The sequence below is a fragment of the Zea mays genome, chromosome 8 (assembly GCF_902167145.1).
Source record: "Zea mays cultivar B73 chromosome 8, Zm-B73-REFERENCE-NAM-5.0, whole genome shotgun sequence".
Lineage (NCBI taxonomy): Eukaryota > Viridiplantae > Streptophyta > Magnoliopsida > Poales > Poaceae > Zea > Zea mays.
In genome coordinates, this window is record NC_050103.1 from 62263118 (window position 1) to 62288272 (window position 25155).

Below are 25155 nucleotides of genomic sequence, written 5' to 3' on the forward strand. Positions count from 1 at the left end.
TCCAGCAATCGAACTTCGATCCGAAGGCAATATCACGCAAAGGATAACGATGCGATACGATGGGGAGGTTGCTCACCGTGATTCCAAGAGTGCCCCGGGCCATCCACGGGGAGCGGCGGATCCCAGCGTTCGACGATGAATCCCGGCCGCCACAGGGTCAATCCTTCCCTATCCGGCCACGGGTGTTCCACCGGCCAGCACATGAAGCTTCTGGACTCATCGCAGACCCCCAAACGTCAGTCGTGGACGGGGACGATGCTGACGGCGTCCCTGCTCTCAACTCTCTCTTCTGCTCAGGCGCTGGCGGCCGAGAAGTGCGTCGCGGGTGGATTCGATCGTGGAGGCCGCGCGGTCAGTGACAGGACGGATCGATTTGAGGTCCGTGATGCCGGAGTTGGCCGCGGCGGTGGTTTATTATGGCCATGGCGACCCGCACAGAGGGATGAAGCCTCGGCTTCCGCACAAGATAGGAGAGGGAATACGCGGTGGGGAAATCGTTTGGAGGAGAGCGAGATGTGTGGACGCATGTGGGCATGCTCCCGAGTTCGCGGTCGAACCAGGTCAGCGCGATCCGATCCCCACGGGGAAGAAGAAGACCGCGCCAGCAAGGTGGGTCCCATGAGCAGAGAAGGAGCTTCACGCCCAATCCTACCACGACTGAGGAGCGGGCCCGCGCGGTCAGCGTGTAGTCGCCCGGTTAATTTCGCGCCTGACGGATCGGCCCACAAGCGGGTGAAGGCCGTAGCGCGCGCGTGTGTAGCAGAGAAAATGAGGTGGGCCGGCGAGGAAAAGTATGGAGATGGGCCGGGAAGGAAGAAGGTTGGCCCAAGCGCAGGGAATTTTTCCTTTTTCCTTTTTTTTCTACTTTCTTATTTATTCCTAATTCATTTGAATTTGAATTTTTAATTCCACTTAAGTGCAAATTCAAGTTGACGTTAACTATGCAATTTAGTCACACCATCATATGGTGAAGTTAAAATACAAGTTTTTAGAGATATAATTATATCATTTCTCTTCTTCTCATCTTTTCTCAATTCTTTAATTTTCTTTAGAATTTAAATTCCACCTTGGATTTTTAACATATTTCTTGTTACCTTATCTTATGTTGTCACAAAATGCACACAAAAATAAAACCCCAGCATGATGCATAATTTATTTTTGGGTGTCTTTTGTTATTTATTTATTTGTCTTCGTGTGATGTTCTCATGAAATGATAGATATAGATAACAAACATATATACAACAAAATATCATTTCTCCTTTTAGGTTATCCTCCACAAATCACAAGTTGGGTATTACATGTAATCTTTTTTTCATTTTTTCTATGGCACCCTTTTCCTTTCAAGAGGGGAGAAAGGTTTTTAATGGGGCCATAGATTGTAATTTTTCATTCTTATTTAGCCCTACGAGGGCCAAATCCCCCAAAGATGTAATATGTAAAATCTGAGCCTGCACCATCGAGTGCAAAGAAGAAAAACAGGGAGAAGCTAAAAAGTCGTCCCCAAGGGGATGCAGAGCATGACGAAGCTGCACAAAAGCCGTTCCTAAGGGAGCGCAGCGTAAGTTTTCTGCTCAAAAGTCGTTCCTAAGGGAATGCCGAGCCAAAAATCTGATGAAGATGCAAAAGTCGTTCATAAGGGAGCGCAGAGTAAGTTTTCTGCTCAAAAGTCGTTCCAAAGGGAATGCAGAGCCAAATACCACCGAAATATAAGGTGAAGAAGTTCAAAAGTCGTTCCTAAGGGGATGCAGAACTTAAATACCACCGAAATAGAAGGTGAAGAAGCTCAAAAGTCGTTCCCAAGGGGATGTAGAGCTTAAAAGACTCAAAAGTCGTTCCTTAGGGGATGCAAAGTCTGGGTGTGGTTTCGTGTGTGTTCAGGACATTCATTTGCACATTACATTACATCATTCATTGCATTCATATACATTCATGTAGACATTCGTAGGATCATCATCATCATAACATGAAGCACAAACATATACTGTAGCTTTGATAACAATCTTTCGTTGGGCACGAAGAAGCAAGTATATGCTTCGTTGTGTACGAAAAGAAGGGAAGGTGTTTTTGCCTTCGGCTCAAAAGATACAACTTTCGTCCACTACAAAGCAATTTATACATGGGTGGAAAGGTAAAAATATATTACAAGGTATGGACAAATATACAAGGTAATGTTTAATTCTAAATTACAATGTCCTTTACAAAGATAATACAAATGCTTCTAAGCTCTACGCAGGCAGGTCTAAAAAATAGCTTCAGCAGCCTTCGGAATGTGCTTCGTACTATCAATCTTCGGCAGCATTATCCTGCACACAACAAAGTAGTATAAGGTAAAAAATTAATTACAAGACAAGGTAAGCAATAGGTATAAGTTTCATACCGGCTTAAGCAAGTTTCGGGCCTCGTCACCAGCCAAATCCCGACCACCCTTCGCCCAAATCTGTGTTATAAATCTGCTCCCTATGCTCCTAGCTTCACTGGGGATATCAATCAAATCTGTTGAAGATAGGCTGAAGGTTGGTCTATTCACAATCTTTGCGTGCATACAGCCAGCCTTCAAAAATGATGCAGCTGTGCCGCGAGAAGCTAGCAGGGCATAGAAGTCACCGTGCCCGGCTATCACTTCATCAAGCGCCTCGACTTTGCCTTCAATGTGTTCGAAGGTGCTTGAAATGTTTTCAACCGAAGGGGTAAATTTTTCAGCGCTGGCTCCAACCGAATTGAAAACTTTTTTCAATCGCTGTACACAGCGGCTGCCAAAACCAAAACACATGTTTCGAAGCTCTTTTAAAGATTGTTGTAGCTTTGTATTTTTGTCAGCTTCAGCTTCGTATTTTGTCTGCAAATCTTTTTTCTCTTGTTCGAAGCTCTCTGATTTTTGGAGAAGTTCTTCGTTTAATCTAGCGTTTTCGGCTTGGGCTTCTGCGAGTGAACCCTCCATTGCCTGAAGCACGAAATATTTCTTCTCAAGAGAAGCTTCGTAGTCTTTAATTTTATTTTCTAAACCCTCGATTATAATCTCGTTCTTTTTGTCTTTGAGGTCTTGCTGCATTTGCAGTGCTTTGCTTAGTAACATACTCTGTAGAAATAAACCTTTATCAGCAAAATTTACTTCATCACAAAAATAAAAAGAAAAATTTTGCTTCATCACAAGAATTTTACCTTGAAGTTGGAATAAAACAAACTGCCGACGATATGTTGTCGCCGGTAGCTGCTAATATCATCTTCGAGCTTCAGAAAACCGACACTCTTTGATAGAGTGCCGATTATCTTTGCCCCGGTGCGGTCGCGAATGCATCCTAAGGCCCTTTCATCGATGCCACCAAAGAGCATGGCTCCTGGCTGGTAGCCACAGGATACACCATACTCCTGTAGCTCCATCTTTTTGGCCTCGGATAATTCTTGCCCGCCCAGGTTCCGAAGGTCGAAGTTTTGTTCCTTCGAAGCAGCATCGGCAATCTTCTTTCCCTTGTCAGGAACTGTGGCCATGACCTCTGCAGGCGCAACTGTCTCTTCCGTAGCCATATTCAATACCATTTTATCAATTCCAAACAATGTGCTCTCGAGGTTGGTAGCTGCAGCTTTGGCAGATGTATTTGCTTCGGCAGTGGCCTCGGTGCTTTCAATAGGTGCTATTTTAGATGCCGAGGCTGATGGTGGCGTCCGTTCAATGGCTTGCATTACGGTACCAATTCTTCACTTCTTCTGCCCATTTGTCTTCTTTGTAGCCAAAGGTTCGTCTTTCTTCAGTAAAAGCCTTGTTAGTTCCGGTCCCAGAGGGCTTAGCAGCTTGATAGGTAGAGATTCAGTCATTACCTTTAGAATTTCGGCTACTTCGGCAGTAGGAGGTGTCGAAGGAGTCTCCTCTTCTACCTCAGTCACCTTCGGCTCTGGAATTTCAGCCTTTCTTTTCTTCGAAGTTGCCACCTTTGGCTCAGGAGTAGATTTTCTTTTCTTTAAAACCTTCTCATCCTCCTTCACCATTCTGGCAGCTTGTCTGTTCAGTACGCTAACAATTCTTTTCCTTTTTACCCCTTCGACGCCCTTGCTAAGCTGCTCGTAATCAAGGTATTCAAACTTCAGGGCATCCATCACCCGGTTTAACCTTCGTTTGGGCCGGGTGCCGAAGGCTACTGTCATCAATTGGTCTTCTTTCTTGGTATAATTTCCCAATATTTCATTACACAAAGTTTCAATCATTTCTAGCCATTCTGGACAGGGCTCCTTGAACTGTTTTTCAAATTTGAAACGATAAGATAATCGAACAAGTTCATATTTCTTCTTTGTTTCCTTCATCTTCGGCATCCCCTAGCCACTTGACGTTGGATACGTCCGGTTGGCTAGGCATTCCTGCACCAAGTCCATGGTGCTAATTTGTTCAGCCACCACCCTGAATTCTACTCCGGCCAGCTGGCATGGTGACCCTAGCTGCATGTTGCACAGGGGCCTGGTCATTCCAAAGTTTAAGGACAGTGGGCACATGACCATCGTCGTCAGTTTCCCCCTCTTCTTCTCATCAGCCTTAACATAAAACCATTCACCTTTCCAGCTGGTTGGCCATTTGGTGTGGTAACTGAGAACTGGAGCCTTCGTATCCTTGCGATACGCAAAATTGTAGCAACAAAAATTTTCATGAAGACCATCTGCCCTGGCCTTTGTCTGGTAGTGCAACTCATGCACTTGACAGAATGCTTCGGCATCTGGGTCTGTCCCTTGGCTTCGAAGGGCCCAGATGAAGACGCTGAGCCAAACAATGGCGTTAGGAGTCAGCTGATGAAGATAAATTTCAAAATTCTTTAGCACCTCCCCTATCATCTCGTTCAGAGGAAAGCGCAGTCCTGCCCTGAAGAAGTTCTTAAAAACCACTACCTCATCATCCTTCGGTGCAGGAGTAGTCTCTTCTCCAGCAAATCGGACAAGTTTTCTTTCGGTTTCCCCAAAGTAGCCAAGCTTCATCATCATTGGCATATCATCTTCAGACACAGTAGATTTCTCAAAATCTAGATGGCTGGGTTTTGATGGGATCAAAATGCTATAATCTTCCTCTTCTTCATCAACATTTTCTTCTTCAATAGCAGCCTGTTCAGCTTCGACAGTAGGAGTACCTTCGTCAGTAGTTCCCTTTGTCACAACGAAACCTGATTGTTTCATGACTTCGAAAATTGGTGTTGTCTCAGTGACTTCAGTTTCTTCTCCTTCACGTGACACCCTTGCAGTCGAACACACTCTTGCCATTTGATGGATTTTTCGTGGTTTTAACAAAGATTGATGGTTCTTTTGCAGTTTTGACGAAGCTCACTCTTCTGACGAAGTTAACTCTAAATAATGAAGTACTCGCTTGGAAGCGCAATGAAAAATGCTTCGGCTATGGTAAATTTTTTTAACAGCACAACAGTGCAATGGTAATGAATGTTGTGGTAACTCTGCACCAACCCGTCTATTTATATAGTGCTGCAGGTGAGAAGGTGAATCGCCAAACCGCATGTACTCGCTGAATGGTGGACCACTCGGTGCTCGGAAGGCGAACCGCCAGATTGCCTGCATTCATTGAACGGTGGACTACCTGCGCCTGGAGTATTTTAATCGTTTCTCGGCAACGAGCTCAGGGAAGGTGTTTTTCGGACCTTCGGCATTCAAAGTCTTTGAGATTTTTCACGGATCGAGCTCGTTACGAAAAACGATCTAGCACCGCGAAGGGGCTACTGTTGGGGGCCTTCTTCTACGACGAAGGTCCTCTAAGAAAAAACACCTTCGGTAGGACGATATGCAAGCAGACATAACACGAAGGTATATGCCGAAGCTACAACCTAGAGAGCTTCGACATAATGACGCGCCTTGAGACGAAGGGCGGCACCAACATAAAGAGGAAAAGACCGTTCAGTCCCTCATGATTTGTATCATGTTTATAATTTGTTATCAAGGTCATAAATGTAATTTCGACCGGGCTACGTCCTGTGTCTATAAATAGTGAAGAGTAACCCCGTACTGTACACGCTGACTGGTGTTCACTCGCACGTCACTCTTGGATTCTTACCTTCTGCCAAGCCGAAGGTACAAATATAATTCAATATCGTTAATATTTATTCATGATTGCTCAATAGAGAATATAAATAATCTAATGGTTTAAGATAATTATTCGTACTCCTTACATGTAACTTATGCTTCTGCTTTCCATTACATATTGAGATGATGAAGGTATGTCTTTCATGACCTTCGTCTCAAGAACGTTAAACTCTGAGGGAGATAATGCTTTGAAGGGCGAAGGTCTTTAACCATTAACCTTTGTGTTGCCTTGTTCTTAATTCATAGCATTTGAGAACAAGTCCCCAACAAGCGTGAACAGTACGGTGTTACTGTTCATCTATTTATAGGCGCGGGACGCAGCTCGGACAAAATTACATTCATGTCCATGACATTTACTGTTAATCATAAGGCAAGCTATCAAGGACTAAGTAGTCTTTTCTCCTTTAAGTTGGTTCCATCCTTCACCTTCGTCATAATACTAAGCCGAAGCTCTTTCAGCCATAGCTTCGGCGTCCATTCATCCTGCCTTCAGGTCGTATCTTCATACTACGCATACCTTCATCTCAAAGCCGAAGCCTCCTGTAACAGTCTATTTTACACTGAAAACATATTAGTCACATTTTTGAGGACCTTCGGAAGAGGAAGGCCCCCAACAGGAGTCTGGCAACAAACACAAGGAGGAATCCTCTTCCTCCATCAAGTCGCATCGGAGAGGTGACAAGAAGAAGATGAAAAAGGTGGTCTACTACGAGACCGACTCTTCGTCACCCTCCACATCAAGCTCCGAGTCGTCCACTACTTCTAAACGCCATGAGCGCAAGAAGTATAGTAAGATGCCCCTACGCTATCCCCGTATTTCAAAGCATGCTCCATTACTTTCCGTACCCCTAGGCAAACCACCATATTTTGACGGTGAAGATTATTGTATGTGGAGTGATAAAATGAGGCACCATCTAACCTCACTCCACGAAAGTATTTGGGATATTGTTGAGTTTGGAGCGCAGGCACCAAAGGTGGGAGACAAGGACTATGACTCGGACGAGGCCGCCCAAATACGGCACTTTAACTCCCAAGCAACTTCTATACTCCTTGCCTCTTTATGTCGAGATGAGTATAATAAGGTGCAAGGGTTAAAAAGTGCCAAAGAAATTTGGGACGTCCTCAAAACCGCGCACGAAGGGGACGAGGTGACCAAGATCACCAAGCGCAAGACAATCGAGGGAGAACTCGATCGATTCATCGTCAACAAAGGGGAAGAGCCGCAAGCTATGTACAACCGGCTCAAGACGATGGTCAATCAAGTGCGCAACCTCGGGAGCAAAAAATGGGATGACCATGAAATGGTCAAGGTTATTCTAAGATCCCTTGTTTTTCGTAATCCTACTCAAGTACAATTAATACATGGGGATAATAGATATAAACTAATGTCTCTCAAGGAGGTTATTGGCAAGTTTGTGAACTTTGAACTAATGATCAAAGACTCCAAACACATTGTCAACTTGGAACAAGGCGCCACCTCCACACCCGAGGTGCAACCCGTTGCATTCAAAGCAATGGAAGAACAGAAGGAGTCTACATCAAGTAGGCTTCCAATCAACGCCTCTAAGCTCGACAACGAGGAAATGGCGCTCATCATCAAGAGCTTCTGCTAAATCCTCAAGCAAAGGAGGGGGAAGGACTACAAGCCCCACTCCAAAAGGGTGTGTTACCGATGTGGTAAATCCGGTCACTTTATTGATAAATGTACAATTTCTAGTGAAAGTGACAGGGAAGAAGAAGGAAAAGAAGAGATACTACAAGAACAAGGGCGGCGATGCGCACGTGTGCCGGGAATGGGACTCTGACGAGAGCTCCACCGACTCCTCCGATGAAGACGCCGCCAACATCGCCGTCAACAAAGGCCTCCTCTTCCCCAACGTCGGCCACAAGTGTCTCATGGCTAAGGATGGCAAAAAGAAGAAGGTAGACTCTAGAGCCATCCCCAAATATACAACATCTAGTGATGAGGGTAGCTCTAGCGATAATGAAGATGATTTAGTTTCTCTCTTTGCCAACCTTACCATGGACCAAAAGAAAAAATTAAATGAATTAATCAAAACCATTAACAAGAAGGATGATCTCTTGGAAAGCCAAGAGGACTTCCTCGTTAAAGAGAACAAAAAAATTGTTAAATTGAAAAATGCTTACGCTTAGGAAGTAGAAAATTGTGAAGACCTATCTAAGGAGCTTAGCATTTGTCATGATTCAATTTCAAGTCTTAGAACTGAGAATGCTACTCTAGTTTCTAAGATTGAAAAATTGAATGTTTGCAATGACTCGATTTCCTGTCTTAGAGATGAGAAAGTTAAATTAAATACTAAGATAGAAGAATTGAATGCTTGCAAACCCTCTACATCCACTATTGATCATGTTTCCATTTGTACTAGATGTAGAGATATAAATGTTGAAGCTATTGATGATCACCTTGCCATGATTAAAAAACAAAATGATCACATAGCTACATTAAATGCTAAAATTGCCGAGCATGAGTTAGAAAATGAAAATTTTAAATTTGCTAGAAGCATGCTCTATAATGGGAGACACCCTGACATTAAGGATGGGATTGGTTTCCAACAAGGGAGTCAATCCAATGTCAAACTTAATGCCCCCAAAAGATTGTCCAATTTTATTAAGGGTAAGGCTCCCATGGTACATAATAGTGAGGGTTACATTTTATATCCTACAAACTATCACAAACATAAGATTAGGAAGATTCATGCTAGGAAACCTCATAATATTTCTCACCATGCATTCATGTATAAAAATGAGGCTTCAAGTTCTAGGCAGTCCACTCATATTAAAATGCCTAAGAAGAAAATTCCTGCTGCATCAAATGAGCATAATGTTTCATTTAAGACTTTTGATGCTTCATATGTTTTAACTAACAAATCAGGCAAAATAGTTGCCAAATATGTTGGGGGCAAACACAAGAGTCCCAAGACTTGTGTTTGGGTACCCAAGGTGCTTGTTTCTAACGTCAAAGGACCCAAGACTGTTTTGGTACCTAAGAACAAGGCCTAAATTGTTTTGTAGGTTTATGCATTCGGCGGTTCAAGTTGGATAATCGATAGCGGGTGCACAAACCACATGACAAGGGAGAAAAGGATGTTCTCCTCCTATGAGAAAAATGAAGATCCCCAACGAGCTATCACATTCGAGGATGGAAATCAAGGTTTGGTCAAAGGGTTGGGTAAAATAGCTATATCCCCTGACCATTCTATTTCCAATGTTTTTCTCGTAGATTCTTTAGATTACAATTTGCTTTCTGTTTCTCAATTATGCAAAATGGGCTACAACTGTCTATTTACTGACGTAGGTGTTACTGTCTTTAGAAGAAGTGATGATTCAATAGCATTTAAGGGAGTGCTAGATGGTCGGCTATACTTAGTTGATTTTAATGATAACCAAGCTGAACTAGACACTTGCTTAATTGCTAAAACTAACATGGGTTAGCTCTGGGATCACCAACTTGCCCATGTTGGAATGAAGAATCTTCATAAGCTTCTAAAGGGAGAGCACATTTTAGGACTAACAAATGTTCATTTTGAGAAAGACAGGGTTTGTAGCGCATGTCAAGCAGGAAAGCAGGTTGGAGACCACCATCCACACAAAAACATCATGACAACTGATAGGCCGCTCGAGCTACTCCACATGGATCTCTTCGGCCCGATCGCATACATAAGCATCACCGGGAGTAAGTACTGTCTTGTTATTGTGGATGATTATTCTCGCTTCACTTGGGTATTCTTTTTGCAGGAAAAATCTCAAACCCAAGAGACCTTAAAGAGATTCTTAAGACGAGCTCAAAATGAGTTTGGATTAAGAATTAAAAAGATAAGAAGCGATAATGGGACGGAGTTCAAGAACTCTCAAATTGAAGGATTTCTTGAGGAGGAGGGCATCAAGCATGAGTTCTCTTCTCCCTACACACCTCAACAAAATGGTGTAGTGGAAAGGAAGAATAGAACTCTACTGGACATGGCAAGGACCATGCTTGATGAATACAAAACTCCGGACCGGTTTTGGGCAGAAGCAATCAACATCGCTTGCTACTCCATCAACCGGCTTTACCTACACCGAATCCTCAAGAAAACATCATATGAACTCCTCATTGGTAAAAAACCCAATGTTTCATATTTTAGAGTCTTTGGGAGTAGATGCTTTATTCATATTAAAATAGGTAGAAGTTCTAAATTTGCTCCTAAGGCTGTAGAAGGCTTTTTACTAGGGTATGACTCAAACACAAGGGCATATAGAGTCTTCAAAAAATCCACTGGATTAGTTGAGGTTTCTTGTGACATTGTGTTTGATGAGACTAATGGCTCCCAAGTGGAGCAAGTTGATCTTGATGAACTAGATGATGAAGAAGCTCCGTGTGTTGTGCTAAGGAACATATCAATTGGAGTTATGTGTCCTAAGGAATCTGAAGAGCCTCCACGAGCACAAGATCAACCATCATCGTCCATGCAAGCATCTCCGCCAACTCAAGATGAGGATCAGGCTCAAATTGATGAAGATGAAGATCAAGACGATGAGCCACCTTATGAGGAGGACATTGATCAAGGGGGAGATAAAGACAATGATGACAAGAAAGATGATCAATAAATAAGGGATCAAAGACAATCACACCCAAGAGTCCACCAAGCAATTCAACGATATCACCCCGTCAACTCCATCCTTGGTGACATTCATAAGGGCTTGTTCGGTTACACCAATCCAGAAGGGGATTGGAGGGGTTTAAATCCCCTTCTAGTCATTTTTAACTTGGAGGGGATTTAATCCCCTCCAATCCCCTTCTGGATTGGTGTAACCGAACATGCCCTAAGGGGGTAACCACTAGATCTCGAGTTGCTCATTTCTGTGAACATTACTATTTTGTGTCTTCTATTGAGCCATATAGGATAGAGGATGCATTAAGAGATGTGGATTGGGTGGTGGCAATTCAAGAGGAGCTCAACAACTTCACGAGGAATGAGGTATGGCATTTAGTTCCACGTCCTAATCAAAATGTTGTAGGTGCCAAGTGGGTATTCCACAACAAGCAAGATGAGCATGGTGTGGTGACAAGGAACAAAGCCCGACTTGTGGCCAAAGGTTATTCACAAGTCAAAGGTTTGGACTTTGATGAAACTTATGCACGTGTAGCTAGGCTTGAGTCAATACGCATATTACTTGCCTATGCTACTTACCATGGCTTTAAGCTTTACCAAATGGACGTGAAAAGTGCCTTCCTCAATGGACCTATCAAGGAAGAAGTTTATGTTGAGCAACCTCAAGGCTTTGAAGATAGTGAGTATCCTAACCATGTGTACAAACTCTCAAAGGCGCTTTATGGGCTCAAGCAAGCCCCAAGAGCATGGTATGAATGTCTGAGAGATTTTCTTATCACTAATAGCTTCAAAGTCGGTAAAGCCGATCCTACTCTCTTTACTAAAACTATTGCAAAAGACTTGTTTATTTGCGAAATTTATGTTGATGATATTATATTTGGGTCTACTAACAAGTCAACTTGTGAAGAGTTTAGTAGGATCATAATACAAAAATTCGAGATTTCTATGATGGGGGAATGGAAGTATTTCCTTGGATTCCAAATCAAGCAACTCCAAGAGGGCACCTTCATCAGCCAAACAAAGTACATACAAGATATACTTAAGAAGTTTGGGATGAAGAATGACAAACCCATCAAGACACCCATGGGAACCAATGGGCATCTCGACCTCGACACGGGAGGTAAATCCGTAGATCAAAAGGTATACCGGTCGATGATAGGATCTTTACTCTATTTATGTGCTTCACGACCGGACATTATGCTTTTAGTATGCATGTGTGCAAGGTTCCAGGCAAAGCCTAAGAAAGTTAACCTTAGGGCAGTAAAGAGAATCATGCGATATTTAGTTTACACTCCTATTTGGGCTTTGGTACCCCAAGGGATCTACCTTTGATCTAATTGGGTATTCCGATGCCGATTATGCCAGATGTAAAATAGATAGAAAGAGCACATCAGGGACTTGTCAGTTTCTAGGAAGATCTCTGGTGTCATGGGCTTCAAAGAAACAAAACTCCGTAGCTCTTTCCACCGCCGAAGCTAAGTACATTGTCGCAGGCCATTGTTGTGCGCAATTACTTTGGATGAGGCAAACCCTTAGGGACTATGGCTACAAATTGAGCAAAGTCCATCTCCTATGTGATAATGAGTGTGCAATCCGCATGGCGGATAATCCCATTGAACACAGCCGCACTAAGCACATAGACATCCGGTATCACTTTCTAAGAGATCACCAACAAAAGGGGGATATCGAAATAGCTTATGTGAGCACCCATAACCAATTAGCCGATATCTTTACCAAGCCATTAGATGAGAAAACTTTCAGCAAACTTAGGAATGAGCTAAACATACTTGATTCTCGGAATTTTGATTGAAACATTGCACACATAGCTCATATATATACCTTTGATCATGTCTCTTTCATTTGGTACAAATGCATATTTCTTACTCTTCTTGTGCCAAGGCTAAGACTAATATGTTTTCGAGTATATCTCTATGATTAAGTCTTAGATTGAAAGGGAAATGGAGTTTTCGGCAAAGACAAGGCTTCCACTCCAACTCTGACGGTATCACCTACCCTTTGCCGTTACTCATATATCTCTCCATTGGTATAACAATTCACTCATATTTATTTTACTAATGGGGGAGAAAGTTTCAAAGGGCTCTCAAGTTCTTCGTTTTTGGCGATTCATGCCAAAGGGGGAGAAAGTATTAAGCCCAAAGCAAAAGGACCCGCATCACCATTTCAAAAAAAAATTCTCGAAATGAATTTTTAATTAGTATATTTTTCAATTGGTATGTGAAGAAAATTTCTAAATTGGTATCTCATTTGATATTTCAAACCTTCACGACAAGTATGAAAGAATTTCAATTGTTATTTCAAAATTATCTTTCAAATTGGTATCAATTTTAAAACCCTCTTGAAAGCTAAGGGGAGAATTTCATTCAGGGGGAGTTTTTATTTAGTCAAAGAAAAAGCATTTGAAACAGGGGGGAGGAATTTCAAATCCTAAAAGTGCTTCTTGTAATCATATTCCTATACCTTTGATTATTTGCAAAAGTTTTGAATAGATTTCCAAAAGATTTGCAAAAACAATACTTGTGGTGCAAATGTGGTCCAAAATGTCAAATAAAAGAAAGCCAAACCATTCACTCTTATTTATATGTCTAAAATCTTTCATTGGTTTAATTCCAAGTAGCCTATGCACAATGTTCTCAATTGCAAACTAGTTACATTTACGCACTTCATATTTGCTTTGGTTTGTGTTGGCATCAATCACCAAAAAGGGGGAGATTGAAAGGGAAATAGGGTTAACCATTTCCTATAATTAATTTTGGTGGTTGACGACCAACACAAACACATGGACTAACTAGTTTTGTCTAGAATTCATGTATTACACGTGCATAAGGTTCAACATAAACCAAGAAAGAAATCAAGTTAGGGACATAATTTAATTGGAGCAAAAGGACTTGAGTGTGCTGGAAAATGGTGCACCGGACGTTGTCTGGTGCGCCAGCCAGGCACCCCCTCGAACCAGCCACTCTCGGGAAACTCCAGGGCCGCCTCCGCTATAATTCACCAGACTGTCCGGTGAGCCAGCAGAGCAACGACTCTCTGCACAACAATGGTCACCTGCCACGATGAACAGTGGAAGTCAGAAGTCAGAGCGCACCGGCCTGTCCGGTGCGGCACCGGACTGTCCGGTGCAGCAAGACAACAAAGGCTCCAATGGTCGACCAGCTCCAAACCCTAACAGTTGCACTAACGTGGCGCGCACAGGATAGTGCACAGCGGCTGTCCGGTGCACCCATCGCCAGCAAAAATCAGCCAACGACTAGAAGTGGTTGGGAAGCTATAAATACCCCCAACCACCTCATTCATATCCACCCAAGCATTTTTGAGTTCTCATTCATTGCAAGAGCAAAGTCCAACACTCCAAGACACAATCAAAGCAATCAATCCACTCAAATCCCCAAAATCAACTCTAGTGCATTAGGGCTTGTGAGAGGATCACTTGTGTTCTTTCTTGCTCTTGTCGCTTGGTTTGGCCTTTTTCTTTTCCCTTCTATTTCTCAAGTGACTTGTAATTGAAGCAAGAGACACCTAAGTGTGAGGTGGTCCTTGTGGGGTCTAAGTGACCCGAGAGATTAAGGAAAAGACTCACTCAGTTTAAGTGACCATTTTGAGAGAGGGAAAGGGTTGAAATAGACCCGATCTTTGTGACCTCCTCAATGGGGACTAGGTGCTTTGGAACCGAACCTCGGTAAAACAAATCATCGTGTTCACTCGCCTTGATTCTTGTTTGATTTGTTTTCCCCTTTCTAACATTTCCTTGCTAGTGTGAATTTGAGTTGGCTCCCATACGTCATCCGCAATTCTTGAGCAACTCCTAGCAAGAGAGATATTCTTTTGGACTTGAATTTAATTCTAACGCTCACCCCGACCTTAGTGTGTGTTTAAGTTTATAAATTTCAGGATTCGCCTATTCACCCCCTCTAGGCGACTTTCATTTTGGCCTGGTACTTATTGATGTGTTCTATTGTTTGCAGTCTAGTCCCTTCTATGGTGTTTTTTGTTATTTTGCAATCACCCTCATCCTCTGTCGAAGCTAAGGTTCTTATTGAACCCATTCTTGCTTCTTCCGGTGTTATTGCTTCATCACCAAATAGAAGCTTGAATGGGGTAAATCCTTTTGACCTTGACACAACAGTGTTGTGGTTCCACATCACCTTTATTAATTCGTCTGACCACTTTCCTTTGGGTTGATTGAAGATTGACTTCATTATTCCTGTTGTTATAATTCCGTTTGCTCTTTCTACCAGTCCATTTGACTCTGGATGCCTCACTGATGCGAAGTGTATTTTTGTACCGATCTGGCTACAAAAGGTTTTGAATGTTTTAGCATCGAACTGAGTTCCGTTATCAACAGTTATAGCCTTCGGCACGCCGAAGCGACAAACAATATTTTGCCAAAAGAATTTCTGTACTATGGCCGAAGTTATTGTAGCTAAGGGCTTTGCTTTGATCCACTTAGAAAAGTACTCCACTGCCACCACAACATATTTCAAGTTGCCTTGTGCTGGTGAAAGTGGACCTAACAAATCTAGGCCCCACCTTTGCAGTGGCCAAGTTGGCTATATTAGCTAGGTTAAAGACGAAGGTTGTTTCTGGTCTCTAGCGCATCTTTGGCAATTTTCACATTTTTGAACCAAATCTACTGCATCCGAAGCTACCTTCGGCTAGTAAAATCCTTGTCTGAAAACCTTCCCCAGCAGAGGCCTAGACCCCACATAATCCTGCATCTATTTCCTTCATCAATTCTTGACCTTCGGCTCTGGACAAGCACTTGAGCAATGGAGAGCAGACTCCGTGTTTGCATAACTCCCCTTCTATGATTACATATGGTCTTGCTCTTGCTTCCATTCTTTTATTGTAAACTTCGTCATGCGAAAGACAATTGCCTTAGAGGAAAGATACAATCTCAGTCCTCCAATCTTCATTATGTACTGGTGAAATTGTGAGCACCGCTCTTTCCATTTGCTCGACCGAAGGTGCTTTTATTGTTTCAAAGAATACTTCCGAAGGTAACGGAAGCCCCTATGCCGCTGATTTAGCTAGCAAATCTGCGTGCTCATTTTCTCCTCTCAGGATATTTTTTACAGAAAAACCTTCGAAAGATGCTTCCATCCTTCGGACTGCATCTAAATATTTTTCTAGGTTCGGGTCTCTTGCTTTGCTACTTTTGTCAGCATGACCTGAGATGACTTGTGAGTCAGATTTAAGTATTGCCCTTCTTATTCCCGTTGCCTTAAGCTTTCGGAGCCCCTAGAGAAGGGCTTCATACTCTGCAATATTATTTGTGCAATTGAAGTCCAATCTTGCTGCATAGCAGGTTTTGATTTTTGATGGTGAAATCAAGACAGCTACTGCTCCTGCGCTGAAGGTTCCCCAAGACCCATCACAAAATAATGTCTAGGCTTCGACATCAGTTGTTTTCTCTTCGTTCTGGGCCCCTGGCGTCTAATCAGCAATGAAGTCTGCTAACGCTTGGGATTGGATCGAAGATCTATGAACGAAATTGATAGTGAATTTGTTCAGTTCTGCAGCCCATTTTCCAACTCTTCCTGTGGCCTCTCTATTTCTCATTATGTCTTTGAGAGGTTGTGAAGAAGGTACTATGATGTGGTATGCTTGGAAATAATGCCGAAGCTTCCTGGAAGCCATTAGTACAGCATATAGTACTGTTGGGTCTATGCTTCGTCGCCGAAGGTCTTATAGAAAGAAGTGATCCTCGGATGAAGCTGTTCGCACAAGATAGCCGAAGGTGCCTTTTCGCAGAGCTTCGGCATTACAAACCGACTTAAAGATAGAATGACCTTTTAGTCCATAAAGGTCTGAGTCAACGTTGTAAGTTCTTATAAGGGGCATACTTGTAATTCCTCACAGGCTGCGTCCTGTGCCTATAAATAGTGAACAGTATTCTGTTACTGTTCACGCATTTTTCTGACATTTGCAATCGCATTTCTCGGAATACAACCTTTGTCAAGGCATAGGTATCATTGTATTTTATGATTCAATATATTAAGTGAATATTATATAATGCATCTGTGGATCATTTATTCATTCTTACCTTTTACTTTGCATTATTCTACAACGTTTATTGAAAGTTTATTACGAAGGTTCAACTTCGTAATAAGACGCTTATCAACCTTCGTCTAAGATCCATTATCCTCAAAGGAATAATGCTTCGCGGACGAAGGACAGTATCATTTAACATTCTATGTTGCCTTGTTCTTAATTCATAGCATTTGAGAACAAGTCCCCAACATTGGCGCCCACCTCCGGTGAACTCACTTCCACTTTTTGAGCTGATGGCTTCGTTCAACAACCAAGCTGGAGTTGCTTCGGACCCGAAGCTGGTGCTTCCGATCACAGGTGGCTCGTCCTCAGAGCCAGCTAACAAGAAGCAGAAGAAGGAGGCACAGAGAAGAGTACAACATGTTGGGGTGCAAGGACCCTTCATCAAATCAAGATGGTCTCACATTCCTATTACCTTCTCTCAAGAGGACCTTCAGCTCAAAGATTACCCACACAACGATGCCATGGTTATCTCTTGTGTTATCAAAGGATTTCTGGTTCACAATGTCTTGGTTGATACAGGCAGTGCAACTGACATCATATTTGCTAAAGCCTTCAGACAAATGCAAGAGCCAGAAGATAAGATTCATGATGCTACACATCCTCTTTGTGGCTTCGGAGGAAGACAGATTGTAGCACTGGGCAAGATCACCATGTCAGTAACCTTCGGATTCGTCAACAACACCAGAACCGAACAGGTTGTGTTCGATATTGTTGACATGGAATACCCCTATAATGCAATTATTGGTCGTGGTACCCTCAATGCCTTCGAAGCAATTCTTCATCCTGCTTATCTTTGCATGAAGATACCTTCGGATCAGGGACCCATCGCTGTTCATGGAAGTCAGGAAGCTGCCAGAAGGGCCGAAGGAAACTGGACTGACTCAAAAGCAATTCATAACATAGATGAAGCTGAGGCTTGTGAGCAGTACAAGTTTAGAAGGGAGAAAGCAGCTTCAGCAGATCAGCCGAAGCCCATGCTCTTATGTGAAGATATAGCAGAGCAGAAGGTGTTGTTGGGTTCTCAGTTATCTGAAGAGCAGGAGAAAACCTTAATAAGGTTTTTGTTCAACAACAAAGATGTTTTTGCATGGTCAGCCAATGATCTCTGCGGAGTTAATAGGGATGTTATTGAACATTCGCTCAATGTCGACCCATCTTTCAGACCCAGGAAGCAGAGGCTTCGGAAGATGTCGGATGATAAGGCCGAAGGGGCTCGCAATGAAGTAAAAAGACTCCTCGGTGCGGGAATTATCAGAGAAGTAAAGTATCCAGAGTGGCTAGCTAACACTGTTATGGTGAAGAAGGCCAATGGCAAGTGGAGAATGTGTATCGATTTCACAGATCTCAACAAGGCTTGTCCGAAGGATGAATTCCCGCTGCCAAGAATAGACTCTTTAGTCGATGCAGCAGCTTCTTCAGAGCTTATGAGTCTCCTGGACTGTTACTCAGGCTATCATCAAATTTGGATGAAGAAGGAAGATGAGCCGAAGACTAGCTTCATAACCCCAAGTGGCACGTATTGCTATCTTCGAATGCCTGAGGGGCTCAAAAATGCTGGGGGAAGTTTTAGCAGAATGACTGCGAAGGTCCTCCAGTCTCAGATTGGCAGAAATGTGTTGACTTATGTAGATGACATTATTGTAAAAAGCACGAAGCAGGAAAATCATATTGTTGATTTGCAGGAGACCTTTGCCAGTTTCAGGCAAGCCGGCTTAAAGTTAAATCCAGAAAAATGTGTCTTCGGAGTGAAGAAGGGGAAATTTCTTGGATGCTTGGTTTCAACAAAGGGAATTGAAGCCAATCCAAGTAAAATTGAAGCTATACTTCGGATGGAGCCACCAACTACAAAGAAGGGGGCTCAAAGATTGACAGGAAGATTGGCTTCTCTCAATAGATTCATATCCAGATCAGCAGAGAGAAATTTACCATTCTTCGAAGTGCTGAAGTCGGCCGAAGTCTTTCAATGGGGACCAATCCAGCAGAAGGCTTTCGAAGAACTGAAACAGTATTTGATAGATCTAACAACACTGACTCCACCAATGCCAGGGGCTCCTTTATTATTATATGTGGCAGCTTCGCACTCAGCGGTAAGTGCAGCGCTTGTCCAAGAGAAGCTTGATGGTCAAGTCAGAAGGCAGGCCCCAATATATTTTGTTTCCGAAGTCCTTAGTTTATCAAAGAAAAATTATACAGAGTTGGAAAAGATACTGTATGCTGTCTTGATGGCCTCCAGGAAGCTTCGGCACTATTTCCAAGCTTACAACATAATTGTTCCTTCTTCGCAACCTCTGAAGGATATTATGAGGAACCGAGAAGCTACTGGAAGGATTGGAAAATGGGCTGCAGAGCTCAATGAATTTTGTATTGAATATGTTCATAGATCTTCGATTCAGTCACAGGCACTGGCAGACTTTATTGCCGATTGGACGCCAGGGGCTCAGGAGGAGGAAACAAATAAAGACAACGAAGCCTGGACAGTGTTTTGTGATGGATCTTGGGGAACCTTCGGAGCAGGAGCGGCTGCTGTGTTGGTTTCACCTTCCAAAGTCAAAACTTATTATGCAGCAAAGCTTGATTTTAATTGCACAAACAACATTGCTGAGTACGAAGCATTGATTCTAGGTCTTCGAAAGTTAAAAGCAATGGGAATCAGAAGAGCCATACTTAAAACTGATTCCCAGGTGGTTTCGGGTCATGTTGACAAAAGTTGCAAGGCTAAAGATCCGAAGCTTGAAAAATATCTAGACATGGTCCGAAGGATCGAAGCCTCCTTCGAAGGATTCTCTGTCAAGAATATCCCTCGAGGACAAAATGAGCATGCTGATTTGCTAGCCAAGTCTGCAGCACAGGGGCTGCCGTTACCTTCGGATGTATTCTTCGAAACAATAAAGGCACCTTCAGTGGAGCTCCTCGAAAGAGCGGTCCTCAACATATCTCCTGTCTACAGCGAAGATTGGAGAACTGACATCATCTCTTACCTTCAGGGTAACCTCTTATCAGATGACGAAGCTTATAATAAAAGGATAGAGGCAAGAGCTCGTCCGTATATCATGATAGAAGGGGAGTTATACAAGCATGGAGTTTGCGCTCCGCTCCTCAAGTGTCTATCTAGAGCCGAAGGTATAGAGTTGATGAAAGAAATACATGCAGGCCTGTGTGGATCCCACATTGGATCTAGGCCGTTACTTGGGAAAGTCTTCCGCCAAGGGTTTTATTGGCCGAAGGCAGCTTCGGATGCGGCGGAGTTAGTGCAAAAGTGCGAAGGTTGTCAGAAATGTGCAAGAGATCAAAAACAACCTTCGTCTTTGACACAGCTGATACAACCCATCTGGCCATTGCAAAGGTGGGGCCTTGACTTGTTGGGTCCATTACCACCGGCTCAAGGGAATCTAAAATATGTTATAGTGGCTGTGGAGTATTTTTCCAAGTGGATTGAGGCGAAGCCATTGGCCACAATAACTTCGGCCACTGTCCAAAAGTTTTTCTGGCAGAATATTGTCTGTCGCTTCGGGGTACCGAAGGCAATCACTGTAGATAATGGAACGCAGTTTGACTCCGAAGCTTTCAGAAATTTCTGTGATCAAATTGGAACGAAGATCCATTTTGCATCAGTCAGGCATCCGGAGTCAAATGGGCTCGTTGAAAGGGCCAACGGCATTATAATGACAGGAATAATGAAGTTAATCTTCAATCAACCCAGGGGAAAGTGGCCAGATCAGTTAATCAAAGTGGTGTGGAGCCACAATACAACAACATCAAGGTCTACAGGCTTTACCCCATTCAAATTATTATTCGGTGACGAAGCAATAACTCCGGAGGAAGCCAAAGCTGGATCAATAAGAGTAGTAGCTTCGGCAGAATCAGGTCCCGAAGATGCTTGCCTTGTGGAAAAGGATGCTTTAGAAGGGATCAGGCTTCAGGCCGTGGAGAATATCAATAAATATCAGGCTGAAACAGTTAAATGGCGAGATAGAAAAGTCCGGCTAAAAAATATTGAGCCGGGACACTTGGTGCTTCGGAGAGTGGCTAACCCAGATACAGTGGGTAAGCTACAGTTGAAATGGGAAGGACCATTCTTAGTAGTATCTTCGTCAAGGCCTGGATCGTACAGATTGAAGGACATGGATGGCAACGAAATTCCAAGGTCTTGGAATGCGGATGAGCTTCGGCGATACTATGTATAACATGATGTAATTTTTTATGTTTTTTCTTTTCTTTTTCATGGCACCCTTTTCCTTTCCGAAGGGGGAGAAAGGTTTTTAATGGGGCCATCATGTGTAATTTCCTTTTTTAGTCTTATAAGAGCAAAATCCCCCAAAAAATGTAAATGTAACAGCTGAGAACGCACCATCGAGTGCAGAAACTGAAAAAGAAAAAAGAGAAGAAGCTCCAAAGACGTCCCTAAGGGGATGCAGAGCTCTCAGCGAAAAGTCAACGCTGGTACCGTCTAAGTAAAAGACGAAGAAGCTCCAAAGACGTTCCTAAGGGAATGCAGAGCTTATACCGCCTAAGTAAAAGGCGAAGAAACTCCAAAGACGTTCCTAAGGGAATGCAGAGTTTATACCGTCTAAGTAAAAGACGAGGAAGCTCCAAAGTCGTTCCTAAGGGAATGCAGAGCTGATGTGTGGTTGATTCCAAGGAAATAATGGTTGAGTGTGGCTTCGGTTATATGCTTTGGACATTCATTCGCACATTACATCATAGCATTTGCATTCATAAGCATTCATTCATAGCATTTGTGTTCCTAAGTGGTTGCTTCGGCAAAAGGAAGAAGTGGTCTTTTATGTTCCGTTATGTACAAAAAAGAAAAAGCTTCGGCAAGAGGAAGAAGCGGTCTTTTATGTTTCGTCATGTACAAAAAAGAAAAGCTTTGGCAAAAACAAGAAATGGTCTTTTATGCTTCGTTGTGTACGAAAAGAAGGGAAGGTGTTTTTTCGCCTTCGGCTCAAAATACTGATTTCGTCCACATCAAAGCGTCTCAATAAAAGGGTAAGAATATATTACAAGGTATGAACAAAGTTCCTTGAGAATAGATTAATTGTATTTACAAAAAGTTGTTACAAATTCTCCTGAGTTTTTTCTAGTCTACTCCTATTAATCTTCGTTAGGTTTCTGCTTCGGCGGCATATCCTTTAAGTATCACCTTCAGCTTCGTCATCCTACATGAATCAAGGTATCCCGAGTAAAAATCAAGTGTGAAGGAGAAGGTAAGTACAAAGTATGATTTCTTACTGGTTCAAGATGACTTCGAGCTTCGTCCCCAGCCTTCTCTCGCCCGCCTTTTGTCCATATCATTTTTATGAATCTATTTGAGATGCTCCGGGCGAGGTCAGGAATGTCGTCGAGAATTGATGGAGACAGGGCGAAGTTGGGCCTGTTGACAATCTTTCCATGCTCGCAGCCAGCCTTCAGGAATGCTGCAGCAGTACCCCGAGAAGCTACCCAGGCACAGAAGTCACCGTGCCCAGCTATAACTTCGTCAAGTTCTTCAATTTCAGCTTCAATATGATCGAAGGCTTTTGGTAAATCTTCATCCGAAGGGGTAAATTTCCCGCTGCTGGCTCCAACTGAGTAAAAGATCTTCTTTAGTTGTTGGATACAATTGTTGCTAAAATTCAAACATTTATCCTGAAGGCTTGTTAATGATTTCTTCAAATTTGAGTTGGCTTGGACTTCGGCTTCAAGTTTCGAATCAAGTTCTAGCTTCTCTTGTTCAAATTGTTTTGATTGGCAGAGAAGCTTCGAATTCAATTCTGCTACTTTGGCTTCAGTCTCTGCCAGCAAGCCTTCGGTTGATTGAAGTTCGAAGTCTTTCTTTTCAATAATAGCTGATTGTTCTTTTATCTTGCTCTCTAAATTTTCAATTATAGCTTCGTGCTTCTTATCTTCTAGATCTTGCTGCATCCTCAAAGCTTTGCTTAGAAGCATGCTCTGCAAATAAACAACCTTCGTTAAAGAATATTGCCATTATTAAAAAATAATAGAAGTTAGAGAGAAGGATGTTTACCTTGAAATTTGAATAAAATAAGCTGCCGACGATATGTTGTCGTCGGTAGCGGCTGATGTCTGTCTCTAGTTTCGGAAAACCGATACTCTTTGATAGAGTACCGATGACCTTAGCCCCAGCTGAGTCCCGGATGCAGCCCAGTTTTTCATCATCAATGCCTCCAAATAAAAGAGCTCCTGGCTTGTATCCGCAAGATTTGGCGTATTCCTTAAGCTCTTCTTTTTCGGCCTTCGACAGTTTTTGCCCGACTAAATTTTGAAATGAGTAGGCTTCGTCGTCCGAAGTGTCTTCGGCTATTTCTTTCCCTTTCCCAGGCACTGTGGCCATGGTTTCTTCAGCAGTGGTGGCAGCTTCTTCTGCAGCCATGTCTGTTAAAATTTTGTTGATGTCTTCAATAGTAGATTCTAAGTTTACATCTTCGGCTGTAGCGGCTTCGGTAGCCGCAGGTGCGACTTCGACATTTTCTGTGCCCTCAACAGCTGGTGTTTTCTGAATTGACGCCCTCGGTGGCGTCTTGTCAATAACTTCTGTTACGGCAATAATTCTTTGCCTTTTCGCTTTGGCTATCTTCGTTTTTTCCGGCTCCGCCACCTTTTGAAAAAGCTTCGTCAGTCGAGGCCCTAATGGACTTAGCTTCGTGGGCATGGGTTCAGTCATTACCTTTAGAATTTCCTCCACGTCGCTAGTAGAAGGTGGTGTGGGGGTCCCCTCTTCTTCGGATAGTTTTCGCTTTGGAGTTGATATTTTTCTCTTGACAATTTTCTTCTTTTTTGGTGGTTGTTCTTCATCCTTGTTTAAAGCTTCGGCCGCTCTTTTTCTTCTCTGGCCCTCAGCACCCTTGTTCAGCTGCGCATAATCAGGATATTCGAAACCCAGTGCATCAAGCACTCGGTTCAGCCTTCGCTTCGGACGGGTGCCGAAGGCTGCTGTCATCAGTTGATCTTCTTTTTTCGAATAATTTCCAAGAATTTCATTACACATCACCTCAACTGTATCCAGCCACTCTTGGCAGGGCTTCTTAAAATATTTCTTAAATTTGAAGTGGTAAGGAAGCCGGACAAGATCCCCTTCCTTCTTCTCCCCCTTTAACTTTGGCATTTCCCATTTTTTCAGAGTAGGGAAGACTTTGAATGCTAAGAATTCTTGAACCAGATCCCTGGTACCAATATGCTCTGCAATGATTCTGAATTCATCCATTGCCCGTTGAGTTTGACCCTCTGGTGTCATGTTGCATTGGGGTCGGGTTTCTCCGAAAGTTAGCTCGAGTGGACTTTGCACAAGCTTCTCCTTGTCCTCATCAACCTTGACATAGAACCATTCTGATTTCCAGCCTGCCGGCCATTTGCTTCGGTAGCTGATTACAGGAAACTTTGCGGTTTTCCGGTAGGCAAAATTGTAGCAACCGAAGTTTTCATGAAGCCCATCTTTTCTGGCCTTTGTTTGATAATGCAATTCATGAACTCGACAGAAACTGTCAGCAAAAGGCTCCACTGCTTGGCTTCGGAGGGCCCAAATATAAACGCTAAGCCTAACGATAGCGTTAGGAGTTAACTGGTGAAGGTAGATGCCAAACCTCTTCAATATCTCCGCAACAATCTCGTGAACAGGGAATCTTAGCCCAGCCTTTAAAAAGCTTTTGAAGATGACAACCTCGTCCTTCTCTGGCTTCGGGGTGGTCTCTTCTCCCCCGAAGCGAAGTAGCTTCTTCTGATCTTCACTGAAAAAACCTGCTTTCACCATCTTGGCGAGATCAACCTTTGAAACAGTCGATTTTCCGAAGTCTAGGTGGCTGGGTTTGCTGGGCATGGCAATACGGTAGTCATCTTCGGAGTCGGTTTCTTCAATGTTCCCTTCTCCTTCGGCAGCTGGCGGGTTTGCTTCGGCAGCAGGCATTTCTTCCGCAGTCACCAGTCCGGAGCGCTGCATCGCTTCGGAGATGGGCACAGTCTCCGAAGCTTCAGTTTCGTCCCCCTCACGCTCAACCCTAGCTGTAGAGCGAACTCTGGCCATTTAATTATGAACTTGTGAAACTTTGATACTTTTTTCTCCGAAGCAGGCTTCAAGATGGAGCTTCGTTCAAATCTGACAAACAAGCTTCGGCGATGGTTAAAAATTTTGGCAGCAAAACAGTGCAAATAGCAGTAAATGCTGTGGTAACTTCACACCTACTCGTCTGTTTATATAGTGCCGCAGGTAAGAAGGTGAAGTGCCAGGAGTTTTGCACCAGGCGGACACCCGCTCGCACTCGCTGTACGGTGGACCGCAGTGACCGAACAGTAACTCTGCAAGGTGGGGCCGCTGCGCGCAGGGAAATCCAATCGTTTCTCGACAACGAGCTCAGGGAAGGTGTTTTTTGAGACCTTCGGCGCTCTGAAGCTTAAGAAACTTTTTTCACGGATC